This window comes from Rhinatrema bivittatum, chromosome 1 (genome assembly GCF_901001135.1).
Source record: "Rhinatrema bivittatum chromosome 1, aRhiBiv1.1, whole genome shotgun sequence".
In the NCBI taxonomy this organism is placed as follows: domain Eukaryota; kingdom Metazoa; phylum Chordata; class Amphibia; order Gymnophiona; family Rhinatrematidae; genus Rhinatrema; species Rhinatrema bivittatum.
The window spans coordinates 751,970,727-751,990,411 of NC_042615.1; the positions used below are offsets into that span (position 1 = coordinate 751,970,727).

The following is a 19,685-nucleotide window of genomic DNA, read 5'->3' on the forward strand; positions in this document are numbered from 1 at the left end:
ATGAATGATATAAATAAGAGGGAGGAGAGGGCTTTCAAATGCTAATTGCAAATGAATGCTTATAGCACTATAGTTAATAAAGACTAGTTCTGACTAAGCTAGAAAGGATCAAGTGGAAATTGCAGGACCAAAAATAAAAGCTCATTAACTGTTTTAGGAACAAAGCTGCAAATTAATCTTTGGAAAAGTTGTAATTCTTTGCTTTGGTTTTCTTTGCTTGTGCAGTTAATTTAAAAGTGCAGTTAAAAAGCTTTATAACAATGATAAAAGGGTTTTTTTTTTCACAATTCTCAGGTTTAAACCAATGGGAAAAAATCATGACCATACTTCTGAACAACCAGCAGCAGATACCATTCAAGTCACTATGGAAAGCAGAGAAAGCAAAGTGCATAAAACTACAAGCAACTTACTACCAACAGACAGTACAAGATGTTTAGCCTTTTCTTTTCCAGCAAGTACTGCTTTAGAAATTTTGTGGAAGTTTGAAGTGAAAAAAACAAACCAACCCTGCACACTAAGGCCTGGATTTATCAAAATGCACTAAATATCATCTGTGATAGGAAAAGGGGTGTGTTTTATGGTAATAGCAGTTTATCGCAAAGTGCATTATCTTAGCGCTTCACATAGGTATTACCGCAAACTGCGATAACTTTTTCGCACTTTGCAATAAGAGCCCTTCTACAACCACTGGGGGGGGGGGGGTATTTATACCCCTAAATGAGGCCTACCTAGTCACTCGAAGTGAGGTTTAGGTATTAGTGTAGGGGGTTAGGGGCCACTTTGACATTCAAAGTGAGACGTATGAACAAAACAGTGCTCTTGTGAAGATTTGATGACCTTCGGAGTGAGGAAACTCACCCAAAGATGAGATTTGTGCAATGGTCTTTCAACCTAGCTTGATGGACTAGGTTGAGAGACCATTGAACAAATCTCATCTTTGGGTGAGTTTCCTCACTCCGAAGGTCATCAAATCACTCCGAAGGACATCAAGGTCATCAAATATGCCACCTGATCTCCATCAGGAATCATGCCCAACAAAATTCAAACAAAAACTAAAAACCTGGCTATTCTTAAAAGCTTATACTTAAGTTATATACAATTATCTATCAGCATCTGTGTCTCCTACTAGACTTATACCCACACATTTGTGTAAGCTCTATATCTGCCCTCCACCTCGCAGTTATGCCCTCCTCCCCAAAACATCCTTCTCCGTCCCCCCTCCCCAATGTATTATAAGTCTTTTCCTCCCCCCATGATTTTTTACATCCTTAGTGTTATTCCCCCCTTAATTTGATGTTATTTCTGTATCCTATTCACTCTCTTTCGGTTACTTCTCTCTTTGTCTATCGCGTCTAGCTCTACCGTATTTAGATCTTTGATATATGACATGTGATAAGTGATATGTGAATAAATTTACCTACCTCTACTGTTCTATAATACCCCTTATCCCATTTAATAGAGTGTACATATGTTGTCCCCCAATTATATTGCAACCATGTCTCCCATTGTGCTTTCAAGTTAACCTATTTATCTATTTTAATTGAATTAATTTCCCAACTTTTCTCTTAGTTATTTTCTATTTCGCTCTAACCTTCTTTCTGTTCCTATCCTTATACCCTAAAGTTAAAATATCTTTTGTAAAGCACGGGCGCTAAATGTTTGTTTGTTTTTTTTTAACTCTGTTGCGAAGTATTGTTGATTGTGAACCAATGTGATGTTACTAAACAAATGTCGGTATATAAAAACTACAAATAAATAAAATAAAATAAATAAATGAAAAGGGTTAGTTAAAATACATGTTAAAGCCGTGCGATAGGGCTTCGCAAATCATGAAGCCAGCCCACTTGGCCACAAAACCCGCCCCAAACCCCTCCCCTTTTTTCTAATTTGTATCGCACTATGCGTTATGGCGTTTTCGCATGTGTTAAAGGCATTTTTTTGCATGCGAAAACGCCATATACTAGTTTGATAAATGACCCCCTAAGTTACATATCGAAAAGGAAACCCCTATGGGCATACCTAAACTTGGATGAACATTTGACTTGCAGTTCAAAAGCTAAAAAAAAAAAAAGTAGAAAGAGATACCTTTTTAATGGCCTAATACAATTTTTACTAGCTTTTTAGAGCTTTGTTCCATTGGGCAGATCAGTGTACATCTGAGTAGAGATTTTGAATATTAAAAAATTTACCTGAGGCAGCTCAGGAGACTGACTCTTCAGGGCACTTACTGTAGCTCTTGCACATCACCACATTTTAACATATTCTCTAGTGTTAAAGAAATGCATTTCTTTCACACAGGACAGATTAGAGTTATAAATAGTTCACTTGTGGGTTATTTATTTTTTTATTTTTTAGTGTTTATCTTGGGAGAATATCAAATCGCTTATGTGGTTGATATGCAGATATGCATCAATTAGACCTTCTCTAGAACAAACTGAATTGCCCAATTAGACTTTCATTTAGCCCTTTTTATCAAATAAAATGTAATGGCACGTTGGCATTCAAACTATTTAAATCAACCGCCTTATAGCTATTATAAATCACACATTTTTGTACAATTTTTTAAAATTATAAAACTCTAGAAATAATAATTACAAACTCACTACATACAGATTCTCTCATCACAACCCTGAAGACCTCTAGCCTGCCAACCTGTTAACACACACATACTCAACCCCAGTGGTAGCAGCAGCAGCAATAGCATCATAGATCCAGGCCGCCTTGTAGACAGCCAGCTTTAATTGGCACTAGGGATTGAATGCTGAATGCCACCAGAGGGCATCACCATCAATCAGTACCCACCACAGCACAAACATTAAAAAATAAAAAATAAAAAAAAACCCACTTCTTTAACAGGTCTTTGTGCTGCTTCTGCTGCTTTAAATGTTCCAGAGAGAGAGAGGGAATGAACAGGAATACTGCCATTTTCCTGAGAATCTGCTATGCTGTAATGCTGATGCAGAACTCATCAATTCTATAAAAGGACTGATATACTCTAATCAAAGTGAAATAATATTGTTTAATATGAAATATAAAATAACGTATAAAAAATCTGGATGTATAACAGAATGAATCCAAATAGCACTTACTAACTCTATCTAGGACATAAAAATAGAGCATACAGGTAGACAGTAAGCTAGAGATGAGACAGCAAAGTCAAGTGGCAGTAGCTAAAACGGAATAAGTCTTGGTTTGCATTAAATAAGGTATGGAAGCAAGGCACCAAGACAAAACTTGCAAATCAAGTTTTCAACTTGCAAGACAAACTTGCAAAAGTTGTGTTCTAAGTTGATCTTAGTTGTTTCATAATTGATTGTACTTTATTTTAGATTATCCGTTTATTATATACGATATGTTCCTTGTAAACCGCCTTCCCGGCGATAGTTATCTCTGTTAAATGTGAACCGGAGTGATATGTATTGTATACAGGAACTTCCGGTATATAAAAACCAAAAATAAATAAATAAATAAATCACAAATTTTCCCCAATTTCAGTTTTGAGTATTTATTTATTTATTTATTTAAAAGCTTTTATATACCGAAGATCATGTACAAGTACATATCGCTTCGGTTTACATAAAACCAGAATTATAAATACCATGGGCATGGTGTACATGGAACAATAAACATTAAAACAAATAATACAAATATAAATTATATAATAATAGTAATAGTAATAATGTTAGTAATAATAATAATAATAATAATAATAATAAAATTAAATTAAATCAATAAACTGAGTATGCAACAAACAGGGTAGATATTGAGTATGTGGTGCATTGAAGAATTATGCATGGAGAACATTAAATGTATGTTACAGTTAAGGTAGCGTCTAACTTTATTTTTAGCATGGGAAACTTTAGGTGAAGGCCTCCGTGAATAGCCAAGTCTTCAACTTTTTCTTGAAAGTCCGTAAGCAAGGTTCAAGGCGAAGGTCCGATGGTAGATTGTTCCAGTGAGTAGGTCCAGCTATTGAGAAGGCGCGTTTTTTCATTGGGGCCTTGGTCAGGGGTACATAAAGGGTACCTTGGTACGTTGTTCTAATAGGTCTGGATGCTGATTGAAATCGGAGAGTATATATTAATAAAAAGACACATGCTAGAAAACATGCAAGAGAACCATTTTATTACATACTCGAGCAGTCAAACCAGTGTATACCACTAACTGCGGAGTGAAGACCAGCAGCTTTCAAACTGGAAGTTGCATATTACTTCCTTTCCTGTCCCCATCTCCTCCTACAGCAGTCCATCCCACACTTCTTCCCTGCTGGTCTCCAGCAGGGAAGAAGGACTCTGATAACAGTAGCTCCCATATGGAGCTACTTCTGGGCTATGAAATGAAAAAAGAAAGAGACACTGGCTCAATGGCCTTACATAGCAGTGTTCTTGACAGTGAAGGGAGGCTGTCCCTGTGTGTGGTCTGCCCACAGCTACCATCTTGATAGGCAGATGATGCAATGGGGCCCTGCAGTGGCCTGGAATTTTCCTTTTCTTAGCATGTTAATTAGTTGCTTACTTGACAATTCTTTTCTTTTAGTTTCATACCAGACTGGCCCAGGTGAATATAGCACCAATTGCTAGAATGAGACCAGCTGTATTCATGAGAAGCTTTAGCATCCTGCACACACTTTCCACACAGGATACTGTCACTTCCAAGTTGGCAACATTCAGCTGTCAAAGCGTTCCATAAATGAAAGCAGATGTTATGCAACTTATCAAATTTACCAAATGTTCAGGAAACTAGGCAGGTTGGTTCAGTGAGGTGGGAGACTAACAGAAAACAGTTATCAGTTAAGTACCCCTATTTTGCTGCATTTCATCCCAGACTGTACCAGATGAGATCTACCACAGCAGTCCCTTTTAGAGAGAGCTGATTGTGTTCTGGAGAACTCTGTCCAAAATCTATATCAGCAAATTCCTACTTGTCATAAGAAGTGTGATGCTGGATCAGACCAAAGGGCCATCGAGCCCAACCTCCTGTCCCAACAGTGTCCAATCCAGGTCACTAGGAAATACTTGGAAGATCACAAAGAATAGATCAATTCTTTGTTGCTTATTCCCGGGAATAAGCAGTGGCTTTTCCATCAGGCTGCTAATTAATGGTTTATGGAGTTTTCCTCCAGAAGCTCATCTAAACCCCTTTTAAACCCAGTTTTGTTAGATGCCTTGAACACATTCTCTGGCAATTAATTCCACAGCTTGATTGTTGGGTTGAGAGAAATAATACTTTCTCTGATTGGTTTTACATCTGCTACTCGTTAGTTTAATGCAGTGTCATCTAGTATTAGTACTACATCAAAGGGTAAATAACCATTCATTATTTACCTGTTTCACTTTACCCATGATTTTATAAACCTCTCATATCCCCTCTCAATGATCTCTTGTCCAAGCGGGAATAAAGTAGAGTTGCTTATCTGTAACAGGTGTTCTCAGAGGACAGCAGCCTGTCAGTCCTCATACATGGGTGACATCATCAGATGGAGCCAGGCCCAGAACTTTGATCTCAAAGATTCTAGAGCTTTCAAACATGCCCTACTAAGCATGTGCAGCTGCAGTTATCACCCTGCCCCCTCCTAAGAAGAGTCCCTCAAGTCCATGATATACCTCAGAGCTGGTGTGCAGCAGCAAGATCCTTGCTATGTTGTGGTAGTCTCCTTCCCACCTTCTTTCTCCACAATAGTGTTGCACTGCAACAGGGACGTCAGCACCAGACACATTGGGCCCATGCTCCGAGTCTCAGACTCAGTACCCTGTTATTTTTTTTTCCAATCCTAGCTGGGCCCGGGCCGAAGAAAGAAGGCTGCTGAATGGGCCCGGGCTTCGCAGCTGAAGAAAGGTGGTTCCTAGCCATGCCAGGCCGCATGGTCAAAGAAAAAACACTACCGCATTGAGCCCAGGTCGCATGGCCAATGAGAAAACATTGCTGCTTTGGGTCCAAGGCACATGGCCAATGAGAGGATGTTGCCGCATCGGGCCCGGGCCACGAGGCCAAAGAAAGAACATTGCCATGTCGGACCTGGGCATGCAGCCAAAGACAAAGTCGATGCACGCAATGGAAGAGAGGTGGCTGCAACAGGGCCAAAGAAAGGAAACTGCTGCTGCTGCTGGCAAAATGTATATTCAGAAGGAAGAGAGAGTGTGAGCAATAGTGTATGCGAGAGGTTATTTGTATGAGCAATACCTTGTGTGAGAGCATGTGTGCACATGTACTTGTGTAATGCTGCATGGGTCTGTAGGTAGCTGCTGCTGCCTGCACATCCCAGGGAGAGAGTGAGAGAGAGCATGCAAGAACATATAGGAGAGAGAGAGAGAGAGAGAGAGAGAGAGAGAGAGAGTGTGTGTGTGTGCGCCTGTGTGAGAAAGAGAGACTGGGAGCCTGCTTATGCGTGTGCCTGTGTGACAGACAGATATTGTGAGCCTGCTTGTGTGTATGCCTGTAAAAGTCAGGAGAAACTGGGGGCCTGCTTTTGTGTGTGCCTGTGTGACAGAGAGAGATTGGAAGCCTGCTTGCATGTGTCTGTGAGAGAGAGAGAGATTGGGAGCCTGCTTGCGTGTGTCTGTGAGAGAGAGAGAGAGAGAGACTGGGAGCCTGCTTGCATGTGTCTGTGAGAGAGAGAGATTGGGAGCCTGCTTGTGGTGCATGCCTGTGTGACAGAGAGAAACTGGGAGCCTGTTTGTGTGTTTGTGTGTGTGTGTGTGCTATGTGAGACAGAGTGAGATTTGAGAGCTGTTTGTGTGTGCGTGTGACAGCCTATGATTGGGTGCATGTATAAGCGAGCATGGCTGTGAAAATCTGTGTGTCATATACAGGCTCACACACACACACATACACATAATGTGATCTATGAGGGAGGAGTGTGAGAGCACAGGCATGTATAAGAGAGGGAGTGTGTGTGAGAATGAATGTGTTACTGAAGGAGTGTACGAGAGAGAGAAGATAAAGTTAGTACGGCCTTCCCACTCCCGATCCACGACAATCTCAGGGTGATTAGAAAGCAAAAGATCCCAGATATGGAGAGCAGGAATTTTAAAAATCCTTATTTTTTAATTAATGAGTGGTGTTTGATGTTTCTGCTGTTTTGAAATATTATGCTGGTGTCAAAGGTAGTCCTATCCATCCTGTCCACAGAATTGCTCAGGTGAGCAGGGAGGCACTTTGGTCAACTCAGTGAAATATGAAGAGCTAAAAGCAGTACTGGCAAAAAGGGAAAAGGTGGTGTACCAATCCCTGCAGGCATACACTAAGAAACACCACAAATGCCCTAGATTTTCATTCTACTTCCCAACATTCCAACCACAAGTTGGTAGGAGAAAAGAACACAAGGAGGCAGACCCTGGGACTGCAGGGATAAGAAAAAGCCACCAGGCTGTATTTATCAACCTCAACCAAACAACTCACTGCTGATTCCAGTAGGGAGTTAAACTCCTCCCTTCCCCCCCCACCCCGCCCGCAAGGTAGATCTCTCAGCATGTTAGGAACCACCAAAACTGAAAAAGAACCTCTAGGGGAAGAAATCCAGACACTCTCCACCAAGATATAGAAAGCAGGGATGCCATAAGTGCAAATCATGCTAGAAATAAGATTTCTTTACTGGCCTAGCAACCCAAAGGATACCAGGGCAGGGCCAGTTTAATCTGCCCAAGTGCCTGGCCTAGGTTTCAATACCCAAGGCCATGATTTCGTATACTTTCCCTAAGGAATCGTGTGGTCCAATAAGTGGAACCAAGGTTGCATGAACCAGGACCACCATGCCCACAAGACAGGGTTATCTATAAAAGGGGGAAGTATAGCTCGCAAGCCACCACAAAAAACATGTAGAACATCTGTTGTGGAGTCCAACATCCTCTAACTCACACAGCCATGGATATGGCGAGAGGTTGAAAGGCATCACAACTGGGACACAAATGGACCAGAACCCTCCTCACTAAGGTAGGATCCCACATGCAAGAATGACTTGCATGAGCGGTCATCCTCGAAAACCACACATGGTGCTCAGCAGGTATCAAAAGGGTGACTCCCGTGTGGCAGAAACCCCTAATTCTTCACCAGGGAGCTGACCAGAAGGGGAGACCCCGGGTACAACGGGGAAACTGAACCTGGAATAACTCCCTCACGACACAGACCTGCTGCATCTTAGGATGCCCTAGGAAAGAGCGATAATGCCTGACTTGCTCTTGGATCCTGTAGGGAAACAGAGAGTAACTGCCAGTCAGAGGTAATGAAATCCTTTTTCGGGAAACAGAGAATGAGGGCCATCCCTTGTAGGGGTGGACAACCTGGAGTCCAAGGGGGGAACTCACAAAGGTCTCCCCCCTAATTTCAATTATATGTTTCCTAGTTCAGTATATTATCTGTTTTATGTAAGGGCCCCGCCCAATGGTTTTGTGTTCACTGTAAACCGATGCGATGTGCGAACGGTCATCGGTATAAAAGAAACGTTAAATAAATAAATAAATAAAATAAATAAAGGTCACCTCTGGAAACACAGTTGTATCTCCTCTTTCAGAAGGGACAGGAAAGCAACAGGAATCTGAGTCTCCTAATCCCGAAAAACTTTCCTACTCTCCAGAGGAGAGTGGGCTACTGTCACTAATCACTGAGGTTCATAAGTAAATAAATCGACTGCAGGTGGCCACACAGTCAAACGGGATAGGTCACCACAGTAATTCATGGACTAGCAAGAACAGTCCAACAACTGCCGCTGCCATCACCCCAATGCCCGCAGGTCCTGGCCTGCAAGGAAGTGCAGAGATTCAAAAGAATCGAAGTTCCAGTTCCATGATGGACCTGCAAGTACAGAGCCCCTGAAACTTCCCACCTAAGGGGATTCAACGTAAGTTAATATAGGAGGGGTCGAAAGACATACACCTTTTCTGTGGGAGGGAAAGACACCTGAAACCACTGTCCTGGTATCTATGCCTCTAATGATGTGACCAAGAATGTATTCTTAGGTTGGTCTTGTGGCAGCATCACACAACCTGATGTGTGTGTGTTTCCTTCATGGTAAGCACATCTACACTAGAGGGCAACTGGAAGAATAGTGCCCTCCGCTTTTAAAAGCACAAAAACTAAGCAGGCCACTTACCCTCGCAGCGTTATCTTCACCGACGCGGCAGGACGCCGCCGTCTGCCTGCCCACGCAGCCAGGAGGCCACCCTGCATCATCCTCTTCACCGTGGCCGGAGCTGCGGACTTTCCTCGTCTCCCTCGGGGCCCGGGACCGCCCCCGACGTCATCTCCATCTTCGTGGCGCTAAGGCCGCAGCCCTGGGCTTGATTAGCGGCTGGAGCCGCCCCCGGGGCCTCCCGCAGCAGCTGGAGCCGCTGCCGACGTTGGAGCCTGCTCTCAGGCTCAGCCCTGCCTCCTGACGTCTTCGCGTACAGTTGCTGTGCAGGCCGCTGGCCATGGTCCTGCACAGCTTCCTGCACTCCTCTCCCCAGGCGCGCGGCCGCGTCTTCTTTCTGTATTTAAAGGGCCAGACACAGGAAGTGTCTGGGCCCCACCTAGATGACTGTTTCCTGCTCCAGCCCTATAAAGGGCTGCTCCGTTCTTCATTCCAGTGCCTTGCATCGTCGTTGAGTCTTCGCTCTGGAGGCTCCTGCCTGCCAGAGCCCGTGTAAGGTCTTCTTCTCGTGGAGCTCCTCATCATGATGTCTTCTCATTCTTCATGTCCATGTCTTCGTGCCTGAGGTCCATGTCCAGGTGTCTTCGTTCTCTACGTCCTGGTGTTCCTGCCTTCCTGGATGTGCTTCCCAATGCCACGCCTCGTCTTCGCTCTCGAGCCTTCTGGTACCGGTAGGCCGGGGGTCCCTCAGATGCAGTATTCCTGGGTGGACTGCCTGCCGGTGGATGAGCCGTCATGTCCCGGATGTGTCTTCCTGTGCTGTCCCGCTCCCGTCGTGGTCCGTGACCAGCCTTGGGGCTGTGTAGGGCGTGTAACGGAGGGTGGTCCGCGACTCAGTCCCGCGGGTGGCCTGAGTAGGGCGCCCTGAGAGACAGTGCCAATGTCCATGCCTTGTGTTGCCTCCCTTGGATGTCTTGTTGAGGATGCCGTTGCAGCCGCCATTTGTCTTCATGTCATGGATGCCGTCGCATCAACCCTTGTCTTCATGCCATGGATGCCGTCGCATCAACCCTCGCCTTCGTGCCATGGATGCCGTCGCATCAACCCTCGTCTTCGTGCCATGGATGCCGTCGCATCAACCCAAGTCTTCGTGCTATGTGATGCCGTTGCATCAATCTTCATGTCTTCATGTCAAAGCCCGTCTGCCCTCAACCTCAGGCCAGGCCTGCTGCTCGCAGCAGGTCTGAAAGGGCACGGAATGGTCGGAGGACCATTCACCTTCCAACATCCTCGGATGTTTGGCCATGGGAGCTTGCTGGCCTGGCGGAGGGTAGACCGTCAGCCATGCGGGGCCACCGTCAAACCTTGGTTCGGCTCAGGTGGTCTGGGTCGGGCTGAGGCCCATGGGCACACTAAAACCACCATACACAACAGAATGCAAGGCCTTTCGAGGCCAGAACATAACACCCATCCTGCGGATAGCGGCACAGATATGCACCCTATCACCATGTTTATGAGTAAAGTCCCCTGGCACAGCAGGGACGAAGCACTACCTATTAGAGTTAGTGGCTGTGCACTGCCAAAAAGCAATCCAAGAGTATGTAATGCTGCCCTCCTTGCTAGTATCCCATCACGCACTAAGGTGAGAAAAGACGAGGAAGCTAATACCTTGATGCCGGTCCCACTATCTCAGACATGGCTGTGTACAGCATCAACAGAGAGAATAACACCAGCCAGTGCCTGAGACGCCTGAAGGAGCAGACAACCCATGCTATACTTAACCACGCATGATGCGCTTCCTGTTGTACTAGCTCCTAATGGAGTCAGCATATACAGAATGATGATAGCGTCCCCAGTGTCACCGGGGTTCTGAATATGGCAGTCCCTGGTGGTGGGCAGCATTGCCCCACAGTACCCAACAATGCTCCAAGAGGCTGGCAGCAGCCCTTGAATTGGGGTCATGAATCGCTCAATGCCCTTTCTGTCACATAATGATGGAAGGGAAGCCCATGATAGAAACATACACACAGAAATGACAGCAGAAAAGGACCAGATGGTTCACCCAGCCTGCCTAACAAACATACAGTAGTATCTGCTGTACCATGCAGGTTACCCACATACTTATCAGTTTCCCAGTCCATAAAAGGCAGGGCCCTTGTTGGTTGCTGTCTGAATCTAATTTCCCATTATCTCTTGCCACTGAAGCAGAGAGCAATGTTGGAATTGCATCAAAAGTATCAGGCTTATTGGTTAAGGATAGTAACAGCTGTATCAGCAAGTTACCCCAATGCTGGTTTCCCCAGACCGTAAAAGTGGGGGCCCTTGTTGGTTGCTGTCTGAATCCAATTCCCCTTTTCCTATTTTCCCTCTGCCACTGAAGCAGACAGCAATGATGGAGTTGCATAATAAGTACGAAGGCTTATTGGTTAAGGGTAGTAACCACTGCACAAGCAAGTTAACCTATGCACTTTTTTCTTCATTTCCATCCTCTAGCCTTTTGGGATCCAGTGTTTATCCCATGCCCCTTTGAGTTCTTTTTTTTTTTTTTTTTTTTTTAGTTTAATATTTATTAATTTTCAATATTCACTTCCAGCAAATATAATACAATACGTAGATTAACATCCATCATATAATTTTTTAAATAATAATAAGACTTTTCATCTCTTACTCAGTCATTCATAACATATTTTTATCTACTATTCCAAGAAATTGGGGAAGACTTTAAACATGGCGGTTTACAAGAATTTTTTACATAATTTGAAAAAGCATATTGGCCGTCGTGAGAATGCAACAGAAACTTCTATATTAGCTACGATAACTACAGGTTCTGGGGGTTACTGGGCTCAAGAAACCTCTGTAGTTGGGCAGGTTCAAAGAAAATGTATTTCGCATTTAAGTGCTTAATTACACATTTGCTGGGATACCTCAGACTAAAACTGGAACCCTTGGCCACAACATCAGACCTGAATGCCAAGAATTTCTTACGTCTCTCTTGTGTCATTCGGGATATGTCCGGGTATATCCAGATTTTGCTCCCATAATATACTACCTCTCTATTTCTCATATATCTTTTTAAAATAAGATCCCTATCTGAAGGAAAAGTACATTGAAGAAATAAGGTCATTCTTCTCTTAATTTCTGTTTCAGTAGACATTTCCAAAATCTGAGTCAAATTCAATGCATTTTCTTCTTCCTGAGGCAGTTCTTTCCCTTTTTCTTCTTTATTCAGTAAATAATATACTTTTGAGATCACTGGTAATCCCTCAGATGGAATCTTCAAGATCTTTATCATGTACTCTTTCAACATATCATATGCGGATATTTCTTTTATATATGGGAAATTCAAAACCCGAAGGTTCAGATATTTAATTTGATTTTCCAAGTTCTCTAGTTTCTTCACACTTATATTCTCTACTCTAATAGTTTCCAATTGAACTTTTTCCACTTTTTCCATACGTTGTTCCATTCCTTGTAAGGTATTAGTATGGTCCATTAAGGTTTTCTCCAAATTCAGTATCTTACTATTAGATTGTAGAGTAACATTGGTCAAATCCATAACTGCCTTCTCCAGGCCTTTTACTGCATGCCACAGCAACTCCAGTGTAAACGTCTTCGGCAGTTCAGCAGGCGTATACGTCCCCAGCAGGGGCCTTTGAGCCATTTCTCCCCCCCCCCCCCCCTGTAGTTTCCCCACTCACAATCTCCCTGATAGCATTTTCTTCCTGTCTGTACTGGCTTGGGGTAAGTTACTTTTCAAAATGTTTTCACTTGCAACAGTTCCAGCTTCAGACGGAATCGGGGAGGGGAGGTTATCGGAGCACCGGGACTAAGGGTGACTTCTTCAGCCAGCAAGGTCGAAATCCGCCCAAAATCGGCGTTTGCAGCGGCTGCTTCCACCGGCATTTTTCCTGCTGCCTCAGCGGCGAAATACGTTTCAATCCGTGTCTGGCCAGCTTCCGAGATCGGCGACGAAGATGAAGCTATCGCCTCTCGAAGCTTGGCTTTTCTCTTTGTGTGAGGCATCTTGTAAAGCAAAGTTTTCTAGGAAATCACGGAGCGAGCGTCTTTCGCAGCCTTTCACTCGGCGGCCATCTTGCTCCCCCGCCCCTTTGAGTTCTTTCACTGTTTTTGGCTTCACCACCTCTTCTGGAAGGGCATTCCAGGCATTCAACACCCTCTCCCTGAAGAAATATTTCCTGACGGTTCAGAGTCGCCTCCCTGGAGTTTCATTTCGTGACCCCTCGTTCTGATTTCTTTCCAACAGAAAAGGCTTGTCGATTGAGCCTTATTAAAGCCTTTCAGGTATCTGAAGGTCTGTATCATATCTCCTGCACCTCCTCTCTTCCAGGGTATAAATATTTAGGTCCTTCAGCCTCTCCTCCTAAGTCATTTGATGGATGCCCTCCACCATTTTGGTCGCCCTTCTCTAGACTGCCTCGAACCTGTCTCTGTCCTTTTTGAGAAACGGCCCTCAGAACGGAACACAATACTCCAGATGAAGCCTCACCAAGGTCCTGTAGAAGGGGATCATCATCTAATTCTTACTGGTAATTCCTCTCTCTATGGAGCCCAGCATTCTTCTGGCTTTAGTTATCACCTTGTCACATTGCTTCATCATCTTCAGATCACTGACTAGACACTATCACCCAAGATCCCTCTCTTGGTCTGTGCAAAACAGCCTTTTACCCCCTCCCCCTCCCCAAATCAGATACAGCTCTTTTAGATTATAGACACCCCAGATGCATGACTCTGCACTTCTTGGCATTGAATGCCAGCTGCCATATCTTTGACCACTGTTCAAGCTTTCTTAAATCACGTTTCATTCTCGCTATTCCTTCCGGCATGACAACTCTGTTGCAAATATAAGTACCACCACAAATAGGCAAACTTTACCTTCCACAATGTTTCTCACAAAGATATTGAACCGGAGGAGCAGGAGAGTAGAGCAGCCCGTGAGACTTTGGTGGACGCCAGAACCGAGCATTATTAACTCCTTAATTGATTTCTTTGACCCGTTGAGGGTAAGACTTGTCTGGCCACGACGGGAACGGAATACTTCCGCGTCTGACGTCATCACCTGGGGCCTATAAGACCGCCCATCCCACGACTGCCGGCGAGGAGCAGGAGAGCAGAGCAGCCCGTGGGACTTTGGTGGACGCCAGAACCGAGCATTATTACCTCCTTAATTGATTTCTTTGACCCGTTGAGGGTAAGACTCATCTGGCCATGATGGGAACGGAATACTTCTGCGTCTGACGTCATCACCCGGGGTCTATAAGACTGCCTATCCCACGGCGCGAGTCGCCCAAGCCGCGCGCGCCTAAGGGGAATGCGGCTTTGTCTGACAAGCCTAGCTGCTCGTCTCCTCTCCTCAAAGTAAGTAAACAGTTTCTTTTTTCTTATTGTTTTTGGTACTTGTTATATTCTGCTAGCTCCTCCATCTTGAAGCAGAATCCAACAGTAATATACCTTGAAAAGTACTGATAAAATCTTCGATTATAAAAGATCGTCATATTGGTATAAATGCCTCATACCAAGAGGAAGGGGAGGTTAAGGGAGTTGGCAGCCTCGACTCCAACGACCCCCTCTACCCAAGGAAAAATCGAAAATTTTTTCAGAATGGCATCTCAAATTCCTCCCGAGGGAAGCGCTACAGATCTAGCACAGGAGCCAAGTCTAGATCCGTCAGCTTCATCAATATCACTAAGTCCGGGAGCGCCAACAACCCCATCTCCTCCCTCTCAAGTTATATTACAAGAAAATATGCTTATATCTCAAGGAGCAGAACCAAGCTTGGAGGGAAAAGTGGAAGGTCACTCCAGTTCACTCATTGAAGTGTTTCCTACTGGGGTGACAGAAATGGTCAACATATCTCCCATGAAGAAACTAGAGAAACCATCAATAATGACATTGGACTCTGTATGGACAGCTATTGTCACGCTTGAAAGTGCTGTTTCTAAATTAACCTCTATTACTTTACAGATGAATAATCGTGTGGTGGAAAATGAAGGAAAAATAGGAAAACAAAATGAAAAACTGCTTAATACTGAGCAACAGGTATCCCATATACAAAAAATACAAGCTAATTTAATTCAGGGTGAAAAATTACAAATTAGAAATCTAGAAAGGTTAGAGAGTGAGGCAAGATATCTAAATTTAATTTTCCTCTAACCAGATTCTCTTTATTACATGATCAGTTTAAAAAGTACTTGCATGAAGTATTAAAGATTCCAACCGAGGCTTTCCCCCTATTTCTAAGATATACTATATTAAAACAACAAATATATTTGAGGAACAAGCACCTCCTTTAGATGTTTCACAAGTCCTTGAGACTTCTACTGAAGAAATAATAGAAAAAAAGGTACAGTACTGGTTAAATTTGTATTTCCCTCTGATAGGGATACAGTACTTAGATTGTTCCTTCGTAATAGAACAATAAAATTCTTAGATCATCAAATCTGGATTTTTCCCGATATAACAAGGGCGACGCAAATTAGAAAGAAACAGTTTTTAGATATGAGGTCACTTGCTGCACAAGTTGGGGTCCAAATGTTGATTAGATATCCATGTAAATGTTTAGCAAGGTATGAAAATACTAAATACATATATTTCGAACCAGAAGATCTGAAAATATTTCTGGAATCTAGAAAGGTCATGGGAAATAAAGTTGACTAATATTGTTGTCGAAAAGTTAGAAAAGAAGTCATTTAACTTTTCTTTATTTGAGATATTTCCCTTATAAAGCTCATTACTGAAGGTTGGATTTCTGTTTTATTACATGGTAATTAAGATATCTAACAAGTAATAATTATTTTGTTAGAACTAAAAGTCTGTGTTTAATGACTATTGTATATTTAGAATATTGGGTATCCATATTGTATGTGACAGTTTGTCATGAATATTATAAAAATCAATAAAATATAAATTAAAAAAAAAAAAAAAAAAAAAAGATATTGAACCAAACCGGTCTCAACACCAATCCTTGTGGCACTCTGCTTAACACTATTCTCTCTTCAGAGAGACTCCATTTACCATTACACACTGTCTTTTACTTGTCAACCAGTTTGTAATCCATGCCACCACTTTGGAGCTCATTCTCAAGCTTCTCATTTTATTCACAAGCCTCCTATGTGGGATCATATCAAAAGCTTTGTTCAAATCCAAGTAGATCACATCAAGCATTCTTCCTCTATCCAATTCTTTAATCACCCAATTTAAAAAATCCATCAGATTTGTCCGACAGGACCTTCCCCGGGTGCATCCATGCTGCCTCGGGTCCAGTAAACCTTCTGACTGTAGGATAAATTCACTATCCTTGCCTTCAGCAGATTCTCCATTAATTTTCTCACCACAGAGATGAGGCTAACCAGTCTGTAGTTTCAAGCCTCCTCTCTGCTACCACTCTTGTGAAGCAGAACCACCACCGCTCTTCTCCAATCATGTGGCACCTCTCTCATTTCCAGGGATCTATTGAACAGGTCCATTGAACAGGTCCATTCAGCAGACCCACCAGCACATCTCAGAGCTCCCTCAGTATCCTGGGATGAACCGCATCCAGCCCCATAGCCTTGTCCACGTTTAGTTTTCCTAGCTCTTCCCTTATTTTCTCTTCTGTAAATGGAGTTTCATCTACCTCATCTCCATCTACGGTCTTGTTAACCAGCAACAGTTCTGCTCCAGAGTCTTCTTTAGTGAACACCGAACTGAAGTATTTAATATTTCTGCCATTTCTTCTTCTCTCTCCACACAGTGCTCCTAGTCACCTTTCAATTTCAGTATACCACTTTGGGCCTCCCTTTTTTCTCTGAAAAATGTTTTGTCTCCTCTCTTTACCTATTTGGCAATTCTTTCTTATGCTTGACCTTTTGCTTTCCTGATTTGTTTCTTCATCTTACTCAGTTTTAACAGACATTCTTCCTTGTATTCCATTTTATGGGATCCTTTATACTTCTTGCCTTAATTTTTTCAGCCACCTCCTTTGAGAACCAGATTGGTTTCTTTTTCCTCTTACTCTTGTTTCTTTTTCTGACATATAGATTTGTTGCCTTTGTAGTAGCTCCTTTTAATTTGGCCCACTGTTGTTCCACCTCACCCATTTTCTCCCAGTCTTCCAGTTCTTCCTCCAGGTACATCTCCATTTTGACAAAGTCCATATTTATGAAATGAAAAACTCGGGTCTTTGTGTGACTTCTCTGTATCCTATTTCTGATATCAAATCATACCGTCTGATGATCATTAGTGCTTACATAAGCCCCTACCCGAACATCAGAGACATTATCCCCATTAGGGAGCACTAGATCAAGGATCACATCCCTCCAATCGTGGGTTCCATTACCATTTATTTGAGCAAAGCACCTTGAAGGGCATCTACTATCTCTCTACTTTTAATAGATTCCGCAGAAGGGATGCTCCAGCCCACATCCGGTAGATTAAAATCTCCAATAAGCAATCACTTTCCCTTCTTTTCACCTTTTGGATGTCCTCAATCAGGTCTCTGTCCAGTTCATTTGCTTGGGTTGCAGACCTGAAGATCACACCAGTAAAAATGGAACACCATCATCTTTTTTTTAGGATGGTCCATAATGCTTCTTTTCTCCATACCCCTTACAATTCAGTTGCTTGAATATTGCTTTTGACATAAAGACCTACCCCTCCTTTTCTGTCTTCTCTGTCCTTCCTTAACAAGTTAAAGCCCAGGATTGCCATATCCCAATCATGAGACTCGCTGTACCATGTCTCCGTAACCGATGGTGCCCATGGTGCTCTGCAATATTGCCCTATGGCATTTAATCAATCCTACTGGTTCCCACAAAGGCAATGGCGTCTCAGTGTCACTAGTGCCCTTGGTACTCACAAGTGATAGATTGCATCTATGGCACTGATACCGTGTCCAGAGCTCCAACAGCACTTGATTGTGCCACAGGCGCCCGACATGCTTGACGGCATCCAGCACCACCGACAGCACCTGTTGACAGCCAGGCAGCAACCATGGTCTATACGGCGTCCAAAGACACTGATTCGCAAACTCCACAGGAAGAAAATGTCCAAGGGTCAGCAGTTCTGATGGAGACCTGTGCCTGAAGGCATCAACGGACTGACGGTACCAATTATAGCTGTGGTGTCACAAGGAGGAGGCCCTGCATCATCAACATGCCGAGTAGTATGCAGCACTGCCATACCGCATTGGTTACCAAAGAAACCAATGACAACTGGCGTCTTCAACGGTTCCCCTCAGCTCAGTATTGCATGCTCAATGGCATCCATGACAGTGCCTATGGCTGATGCTAGCCTCAACAGTAACTCTGGCACTCAGGAGCTACGATGGTGCTCAAAACTCCATGGGGCTGAGGACTTCCATGGTGTTTAAGGGCTCTCAGGTCCCCCGCACCCTGGTAGTTGACGGCCACCAGGTACTCAATATCGTCAAAAGCAGCCACGAATGGCATCACTGGCAAACAAGGCTGATAATCTCCATGGTGTTCGATGGCCTCTCAGGTGGACCCACATCGATGGCATCGAGGGTGGCTCTGATGGCATTGAGGCTGACCATGGCGCTCATTGGCAATCGTGATCCCCAATGCAGTCCAGACCACGATGCTTGAGTTTGGAGCCATTACTCTGCTGCATCAAGGCCCATGGGGCTCAATGCCATTCTTCTGATGCATTGAGAGCCCATGACGCTCGATGGCATCTAGAGTACACTATGACACCCATTGTCTATGGCAGTGGTTTTCAACCTTTTTCTGTCGGGACACACCTGACAGATGGTTCTCACATGCGTGACACACTGAACATGTAACCATCACCAGGCTAAATGTAAACAAACACTCTGCATTCCACAGGAACCCCCTCGACCCCCAACAATGGGTGCACAGCAGACCTAGGACATTCCCCGTTCAATTTACCATACAAAAAAAAGATATTTCTGGTGACATCTCAATAACAGCAACATAAACACTCTCTCCTACCAGGTGCAATAGCCCTCCTTATGAAAAAACAGTAATTTACCACCAATGCATGTTCTATTGAGAAAACACAACAAATATTGATACAAATGCCTACATGCTGGTAAAATACTTCACCTCAATCACACACACAGAATCAACCTTCACCAAGTACAGAAAGACCACAAATTACAAATATGGAAACAGAAACTGGAATGGAAACCCAAAAAAGCCACTCTGCAATCTGTGCAAAACAAAAAGCAGGTGTTCTCACAGGACAGCAGGATGTTAGTCCTCACATATGGGTGACATCACAGGATGGAGCCCAATCACAGAACACGTTTGTCAAAGTTTCCAGAACTTTGACTGGCCCCTACTGGGCATGCCCAGCATGGCACTAACTCTGTAGACAGCAGGGGTCCCCCTTCAGTCTTGTTTAAAAGCTACAGGTAGTGCCAAAAAACAAAATAAGAAAATGTTACGAACCGAACACCACGGGGCGGCGGGCGGGTTTTGTGAGGACTAACATCCTGCTGTCCTGTGAGAACACCTGTTACAGGTAAGCAACATTTGCTTTCTCACAGGACAAGCAGGATGGTAGTCCTACATATGGGTGAATACCGGGCTGAGATGTCAGAGCATGCACCAAATCTACGCAGGCGTGCAAGGCACTAGGC

General features: G+C 43.7%; 1 protein-coding gene across 4 annotated transcripts in view; it reads right to left on the reverse strand.

Moving 5' to 3' along the window:
* Positions 1-19,685, reverse strand: part of NIPBL (NIPBL cohesin loading factor) — a 1,214,062-nt gene that overhangs the window by 815,943 nt on the left and 378,434 nt on the right. The window lies entirely within an intron of this gene.